General features: G+C 32.1%; 2 pseudogenes; both read right to left on the reverse strand.

Moving 5' to 3' along the window:
* Positions 1 to 5,455: 5,455 nt before the first annotated feature.
* LOC118606626 lies at positions 5,456 to 5,574 on the reverse strand (annotated as a pseudogene).
* A 1,158-nt stretch (positions 5,575 to 6,732) lies between these two features.
* LOC118605104 lies at positions 6,733 to 6,851 on the reverse strand (annotated as a pseudogene).
* Positions 6,852 to 9,541: the final 2,690 nt, after the last annotated feature.

Below are 9,541 nucleotides of genomic sequence, written 5' to 3' on the forward strand. Positions count from 1 at the left end.
CCACTGCCCATCATTCGCTTAATAGCCATCTTGGTTGTCAGATTGACTGATACAGTATCAGAGTACTTGTGGTCAACTAACCCTTATTTTACTTCATTATGGACCTAAAACACAAGAGTAGTGATGCTGGCAATTCAGGTATACCAAAGGGAAGCCATATAATTGTTTTATCTCATTATCAGTTACTGTTGCTGTTTACTCTTTAAATACATCATGAGGAATTTACTGCGTGCTATTCTCTATTTCCCTATGTGGAAAACATTTTTATTACAGTGTTGGAAAGATTAGATATGCATACCCTAAAATGATATTGTCGTAGTTACAATTTAAATTCATACAGAGAAGATGGGAACAGAGATGTGGGCCAGTGTTAGGATGAAAGAAATAATTGCCAAATTTAATACATTTCTAATTTTTTTCTTGGTGTATGCAGAGTGAGTTTGTATTCTACTCATAATTATACATTCTATGTTCAACAGTAAGTCACCTTGCAATTCATTATTCTCTAATTTAAATAATTTCAATTCAATTAATTTCCTTTTAAAGCCTATTGTCAATCTAGTTAATAGCTTTCCTTATTTTCCTCTTTAAATTTATATTTTTCTATACGATTTTAAAACTTTAGAGTTTAGTCACTATTGTATACTCTATTAGTCATGTATAGGTTTTGTAATACATTGATAATTATGAATTGTAGATTATGTATGTACTTTAATTATTAATCTAAAAATTACAAGATAGGCTGTGGACAAGAATGTGACTACTTAATCTCACCTTTTCATTTTTAAATTTCCACTGGAAATACCTTGAGGGATATAATTGAATGAAAATCTACTAGAAAGATCATTTTACATTCAATGGAAGGAATAGCTGAGCAATTACCTTGAGATTATTCACTGCCTTAGTCAGACCATCTCAATGTTTTCAGTAGTCATCTGAGATCTCTTAAAAATACGTATTCTTGACTTCAGTAGATTACTGTTAGATTACTTAATAAACATCATTACTTTTATGTACTAAGTGATTTATGGAACGTGTTCATGCAGATTCTAAAACAGAAATTTATACCAAGAAAGCAGTTTATGTAATTAGAAAATCTAATACCACAAAATCAAACCATTCACAAATTCATTTTGTTATTAAAAAAAAAGCCTACATTACATGGTTTTTACATGGCAAGTTTTAAGAGTGTTTGCATGATGGATATTAGGCTCACTTAAGTACCCTACAGTTATCTATTTTAGATAAAATAGTGGCAGGGACCAAAATTTGTGTTTCAAATAAAAAACAAGGCACTCTGAAGTAGAATTATATGTGTATTACACTGAAAACAAGAGAATAACTATGTTTGAATGCTCATCATGGTCTGAGAAATGTAGATTTGAAAATAATTGTATTGGGGCAATATATTCAGTGTCTCAATCTAAGTTAGAGAGAGAATCCAGTGTCTAATTGTACTCTGTGTAAGCAGACATTGACGGACGAGCTTGGATTCTATAATACAATGAGAGGCTTAGAGACTACTGGAGAAGCACTGCTGCTGCAGAATTTAAGTTTTAAAGGAAAAATACAAAGTAGTTGAGTGAAAGGATTTTAATCTGGTCAGATCTGAAATAGAGGATGTGCTTTTCATGAAAGAGCCAAATTACATTAAAAATGCCTTAGCAAACTATCTTTGTTGGCAAAGTAGAAACCCTTTTAAAATATTTTCGAAGGTGATGGTTATGTTTAAGGATAAAATGTATTTAGTACAAGGTAAAAATTAATGGTAAAAGGAGAGTTTTCTAGAGGTAGGTCCCAAGAGTTTTACTTCTCCCAAATGAGAGAAAAATAATTGTGATTATCCTGCAAACAGGCACAGGAAGGAATTGCATCTCCCTATGTCATAAAGCAACTTGAGAAATATGAAACACCTCATTCATTTTCCTGCCATATGTATTTTATAACTTTTGTATCTATAAACATTAGACTGTTTCCTAGAGTCATCATGGACATATTTTATTTAATCTCAATATTGTTGATTGTCCACAAATAGTAGAAACTGTAATAGGCCATTTATTAATGATACATCTTAAGTACTTAGCTTTAATTTGACATATTTACTTAGACTCTGAATCTAACTCCTACAGACTTTGTTGACAAAATAGCTCACAGCATGATATGTCTTAGTAATGGCCAAGATGCTGAAGAGACTGTGAAATAAAATCTGCAAGTCAAATATATTTGGACAGTGTAGTGACAGCTTGAGGAATTATACTTATGAAACATTACATGGGCAACGTCTCTTTAGAAATACTAATCTTTAAATTCATTGTGTTTTCATGTTTAATCTTTTAAGTTATACGTTATGATTTTTTGTCAGTATGAGAACAGTAGGGAATTTTAAATTTCTAAATATTATAAACAATGACTTTTATGCCATACTGTTATATAAATGATTCTATTAACCTACAAATTTATTTAAATATATATATCTTTTATGTGTACAATTCTGAAAAGCTGTAAAAATAATATGTATACAGGAATTGATTGGTTGCTAATAAAATGAGATGGGTAGAGCTATGAACTTATAATAAATAAAAGGGTCGGAAGTTTTAAGTAACATTTTAGTGGATACCAGAAAGAGTTAGATTTAAAGGTCATTGGCTTCCTGAATTAGCTGAATTTTCCTGAATTACCTGAATTTTTAGGTAAGCTTTATTATAACTTAACTGCCTTTAGTTTGTTAAGGAAAGAGTGCATAAACATGAACTTTGAAATAATAATCTTTGAATGTCATGTTAGAATTAATTTTAAATTTATTGTACTTGAAATTAACATAAAAAGTGATCCCATGTGGTTTTTGTCCATTATTATTATGGCACTTTGTTGGCATAGTTAAGATCTACTCTTCTACAAATAATTCAGTGTAACATTTAAAAAATATACAAGGCCCTTTGTAAGAATGGTTGAGTTTAAAACTCGGGCAGGAAATAAACAATGAACCTGGAGAATTTTATTTTGTCAAAAGGTAGGATAGTGGTAAAAACAAAAAGCCGACAATTATGTTGTTATGTTAAAGTTATACTCAAACGAACTCAAAGTACTCCCGCGGGCTAAAGATAGAACAATTTGAACAACAAATAAATTAAATAAGGCAGGATATTAATCTAAAGTATAAAACAAATATATATCAGTACATACTGATACAAACAATTTGATTAAACAAATAAGTAAAAAGAATGAAGGGTGAGACACATCTCCCTTAGAGAAGAATTCAAAAAAAATTTATGTCGATACTTAATCCTCAAGAAGTTATAACATAATTCCTCCCTTCTTAAGTTTGGGCTGCACATCATGACTTCCTTCCAAAGAGTACATTATGGAAAAGGAGGGGGAAAAAAAGAGTAACTTTACAATGGAGAAATCTGACAGACCTTACTTCAGCCAAGTGAATAGGGTCAATACTAACGATGATAAATCATACTGATATTATGTACCCTTCATATTAGGAGAGGAAAATGGTACTTTATTTCTGTGAGCCCATAACTCCAGTCTAATTATGAGTAAAATATCATACAAATATCTATTGAAGGATATTTTACAAAATACCTGGCCAGTAATCCTCAAAACTGGTAAGGTAAAAAATAAACAAAGTCCAAGAAACTGTTACAGTCAAGAGGAGTCTAACGGCATGATGACTAAATGTAAAGTAGTGTCTTGGATGGGATCCTGGAAAAAGAAAAAGAATATGACATTTATCTACCTGGTGCATTCTGGGTTTGATTTCATGGTAAACACTAGGCTTAGTTAAGATACAGTACTCTACATTTAGATAACAAAGTAACAAGGAGCAAAAATCAACCAAAAGCAGACAAAGATATTACAAGTAAAGAGCCTCATTTTTATCATAATATAGATATAATAATTCTTATTAAAATGCTAGCATATCAAATTTAAAAATCTTAAAAAAAAGGATAATGCATCATGATTTATTCCAGGATTGCAGGTTTGGTTTAATATTTAAAATATTGATTAATGTAGTTTATCCCATTACAGACTAAAATGGAAAATGACATGATCATTTAAATAAATGTAGAAATGGCATTGGACAAATTTAAAAATTCATTCATAATAAAATCTCCTCGTAAACATGAATAATGGTATTTTTGCAACCTAACAAAATTCATCTAAGAAAAAAACCTACAGTCAACTACGGAAACTTTAATAGGTGAAAGATAAATAAATTGATGTAAATCTAGATATATAATAGATTATTATCGAATGCAAAAAAATTGATCTCTCAAGCCATGAAAAGATACTGGGGGAAGCTCAAATGCATATTACTAAGTGAAACAAGCCAATCCGAAAAGGTTACATACATACCATATGATTCTAAGTACTGGCGCTCTGGAAAAGTCAAAACTATATAGTAAAAAAAAAAAAAAAAAAAATCACTGGTTGTCAGGGGTTTGGGCAGATAGAAGGATAAATAGGTAGAATGCAGAGAATTTTGGAGGCAGGGAAATGATTCTGTATGATGCTGCAATTATGGGGACATGCCATTATGTATTTCTCAACATCATAGATATCAGATAAGCTAAGAGTGAACCTTAAGGTAAACTGTAGACATTGAGTGATAATAATGTGTCAATATAGATTAATCAGTTGTAACACATGTACCAGTCTGGTGCAGGAGGTTGATGGTGGGCGAGGTTATGTGTGTGGGGAACAACAGGAGCTATGTGGGAATTCTCTGTACTTTCTCCTGATTTTGCTGTGACCTAAAACTTCTGTAAAAAATGAAGTCTACTAAAAAAACATATTCAATTGACTGTTTAAAAAATGAATCAAGTAACTTGGATTTATTATATATGTAGAAATAAAATATATGTCAACAATATAAGGAATGCAAAGGACAAATGGAAATTTACCCTTATAAGAGTCTCACCATCTGTGTGCAGTAATATATTATTTCAAAGTAGGTTGTGATAGTTGTAGAGGCAAGTTGTAAACTCTAAAGTAACCATTTAAAAAATGAAAGAAGCATAGGTAATAAGTCAATAGTAAAGAAAAAATAGAATACTAAGGTAGATGGTTAATCTACAAAAAATTGGTTAAAGGAAAAAAGAATGAAAACAACAGCAGAAAATGGAATGAAAAGAAAACAAATGACAAAACTGTAGACAGTGCAAACATAGTTATTACAATATTAAATATCAATGGTCAGGCAAAAATGTCTTTGATAGACACCAAAATATACTAACTATAAAAGAAAAAATGATAAATTGGATTTAATCAAAATTATTAGCTTCCATATTTCAAATACTAGCTTAAGCTCCAGTCCGTGAGAAAATATTTGCAATACATTACATTTTTTCTTTTTAAGGCGAGGCAATCCTTGGTTGACCTGACAGATTGCAAGGACTTTGTCAATTTATAATCCCTTATTTTTGTTTTATTTTATTTAATTTTATGCCTATAGTACCTGGTCTTCCTAGGTGGTCTCCCATCCAAGTACTAACCAGACCCAACCCTGCTCAGCTTCCGAGATCAGATGGAATCGGGCTTGTTCAGGGTAGCATGGTCATAGACTTGCAGTACATTTTTTTTATCAAATGCCTTGTATCTGAAACATATAAAGAACTCTTAGAAATCAATCTGTGCTAATTAGTTTTGCTGTTGTAACAGATGACCCATATTTCAATGGCTTAATACATTCAAAGTTAGTATCCAGCTCTTTTTACACATCAGATACAGGATGTATTAGAGCTCTCCAGAGAAATAGAACCAATAGGAAATAGAGAGAGAAATATAGATGATATATAGATATGTAGATCTATATATGTTCATTTATTTATTTGTTTATTATAAGGAATTTGTTTATTATAAGGAATAAGGGTGACATACAAGAACTGTAGTCAATAAACTGGAAACAAGTCACATGGTTAAACTGATGTAAATCAGTGAGAAAGTGCATTTATACCATGGGAATATACTGCAAGTCACATGAAAATGAATGGTGATAAATAATTCTCCCATGAGGGGAGGCAGGGAAGTTCAGGACAGTAATTCATTCCGTCACATTATTTTTAAGAACTCAGACATTTCTAAACCTAAAATAGATAGAAAAATACTTTAGTGTTAAGTATTCTTTATGTACTTTATTAATTTTGTAAATTTTACAAAGAGCTGAAATAATAAATGACACAATAAGTACATCAAAAATAATTTATTAGTAAAATAATTGTGGCATTATTTAGAACATAAAATAGAATCATAAGAGGTACAAAAATATAGTTCTTCATTTATTCTTAATGCCATTTTTATGATTCACTATTATTCATAAATGCTATACTACTTAGTTTTTTTGGCACAGGGAAATTTTTGTGAAATTGAGTCTATTGCTCTAATTTTGGCAAAAAGAAAGAGACTTCATTAATTGTAGTTAGTTAAAGGAAGCGGAGTATCACCACTTCTAGTTTATCTGGATTAAGTATATGTCATTTTCTTTATCTCTGGAATATATACAGACTGGAATCTTTTGAAAAATGTTAGATGAGGTCCACTTCCAAGGCATGTTGAGTGAGTTAGCATCAAAATTTAATATTCCACTTCCATAAACACAAAATAATATATGAATGAGACAGTTCATTATTTTCTTTACTACTTCTCCCTTTTTTTCTTTAGAGCAATAGAATTCTTTTTTTTTTATTATTGTTTTTTATTTTTTAGGCGAGGCAAACCTTGGTTGACCTACAGTACCTGGTCTTCCTAGGTGGTCTCCCATCCAAGTACTAACCAGGACCCACCCTGTTTAGCTTCCGAGATCAGATGGGATCGGGCTTGTTCAGGGTAGCATGGCCATAGACAATAAAATTCTTTAAACACTCACATACATACACATATGTGTACCCACATTCACATAAAGACAAATATACGCAGACAGTTTTAGGGTTGCATAACTTAGTTTTAATTTTCCAGCTTCTTTTACAGCTAGGTGTGGCCCTGTGACTATGGAATGTGGGTGGAAGTGATAAATACTAATGTCAGGCCAATGAATGCCATGTTGATTTCCCTTTAATTACCTCTTATGCCTGCTCATTGTGTAGGAAATGATGAATTTGGGAGTAGCCAGGGACATTAGACTTAGCAAGAAAAAGCAAAAAGGCACCTAATAAGAATGACAGGGTCTTCATACTAACCCGAGTCCCTGGATGTCCTTGTGGAGCAGACTTGCCTATTCGCCCTGGACTGCTTAATTCCTCCGAATTATTTTGTGAGAGAGACTGAAAAAAAAATCTTATTTGAGCTGCCATATTTTAGGTCTTTTATAATAGCTTAGCCTATATGTAACCATTTTATAGACAACTGTGGAATCTGGTATTAAATGTGAGACTTAAAATTGGTTAATTGGATAGAATCTACCAGACTATTGAGTTGTTAGAGTGGGTCTTGGCAACTGACTGCCTATCTGACCTTTCCTACCAGTTTTATTGGGTCTGTATGACTCTTGACAGCTTTTCAGTGTTCTCACCCAGGTCTAGAATATCACACACAGATTTAATTAAATAACTCACAATAAAAAATCTCTGAAGTCAAAGGTTATATTTTTTTAATTATAAAAGAGTAACTTGAATTGGTTTCTTCACCTTTTAGCCAAGACCGAGTTCAGATTGATTACTTTTGACTTTTAAAAAGCCTCTTGACCCCAAATCTAATTCTCCTAGACTTTCTCATTATTGTACATGTGGTATATTAGTTGTCCATATAATAGGGCACTGGTAAAAGTGGTAAACAAATAGGGATTCTTTAAAATAGGAAACATGCAGTAGTTTAACAAGGCCAGGAACATCTGACTTTAACATTTGCTAGGAAGGTCATCCATGATTTCTAAGTAGAAGTAGTGTCCCAGCATAACATTTTCTACCTTTCGTAGTGTCTGAGAGTGGGAATTGTGCCTTTGAATTATTAGAGAATTTATTTCTCATGATATTTTCTCGGTGACTTACTATTAATATACTCATCTGTATATTGATACTTCTTTCCCTTTTCCAACAACAATTGAATTATTTTTAAGAATAATGGGTCATCAGTTTCAGAGGAAAATATATTTGCTTTCCTTTCCAAGCCAGAGGCTGTTATTGCAGGTTTCAAATCAGATCTCAGGTAAAACTTTTAAAGAAAGAGTATAAAATAGAAAAAAAGAAAAAAGAAAATGCAACTGGTATTTCATCATTCCTAAAGTTTCTATGACCTTTAAGGGAAATGAATGGCACCGAGAGAAGTTGTAATGAACACTGGCTCCAGTGTTATGACATTTCTATTACCTCATTGTTTGATAATTTCTCTCTACCCTGCTCAAATGATGTCTGTAGTTTGCTTTTTCCATTTTTCACCTTGTGATTTATCTGGCATTATTGAGGACTCAGTCTGTTTACTGTAACAGTGTTTTTATTATCCTTGTCTAAGGATGACTTTATGATTATGAGCTCCCTCTGAGTCTGCTCTAAATTCTTCGTTGCTTGCATTCTACAATATTACTCTAAGTCATAATGTCTTATAGTACACTGCTGAATATATTGCTGTATAAACAGTATACAAATTTTTTCTTTCCCTCCTCAGATTTTAATTCAGCAATCAACTGTCTTGGGGAGTGGTTTACTCAGTACAGTAAATGAAGAAAATATAGATTCAATAATCAAATATGGCTGGTGAGAAAATAACAGAAACAGAAATATGACACATTTATAGCTTTCCTGCACTAGTAGACACCCAGAATTTTCATTTATTTTGTAAATGTAAAGATAAACCTGAAGGCTATCTTAAAATAGATTGCACCATGGACACCTTAATAGGATGTGAATGTGAAGCTGTCAAGTTATGCTTACAAATAACGTTATTTCCTAGACAATTTTATGTGAGGGATTTGTACACATTTTTTTCCCTGAGCAAATATGTGGCTTAAGCCAAGATATGTCAATAAAGTGCTAGGAAAATGTCTTATGGATATGAACACATTATCTGATAAAAATTCATATGTAGCTGTTTGCTCACGGCTGAAGATAGAGATAGGCCAAAGACCACTGAAGAGGAAACAAGTTCTATGCATTTGGATTCCTCAGCACAGGAGAACATACCTAACACACCAAAGCAACACAATATGGATTTTAAAAAATTTTGCAATTGTGTTTATGATCACTGTGTTCTCATAGAAATAATTTCAACTTTAAAAGAACTGTGATGTAGACCTGATTATCATTGTTCATTCATTTCCCCTATAAACAGCAATGTGCAGAGGACTATTCCAATCCAGATTATTCTGATTTAAGAGTATTCCTGACTATCTTCCTCAACCCTAGGAGTCTGCCTAGTTCAGTGTTTAAAAGCATATCCTCTTGGGTCAGATAGCTGATCGAGGTTTAAATGTGAGCTCTGACAAACTCCTGAGCTATGTATGAGGATAGAAAAAATAATGGTTCCTGCCTCACAGATGTCGTGTGAAACATTTAACACATATTAGAGAAGGAATGATGGTGCCTAGGAATTGGTTGCTTTTGAC

This window comes from Rousettus aegyptiacus, unplaced genomic scaffold, assembly GCF_014176215.1.
Source record: "Rousettus aegyptiacus isolate mRouAeg1 unplaced genomic scaffold, mRouAeg1.p scaffold_m13_p_1, whole genome shotgun sequence".
Taxonomy (NCBI): domain Eukaryota; kingdom Metazoa; phylum Chordata; class Mammalia; order Chiroptera; family Pteropodidae; genus Rousettus; species Rousettus aegyptiacus.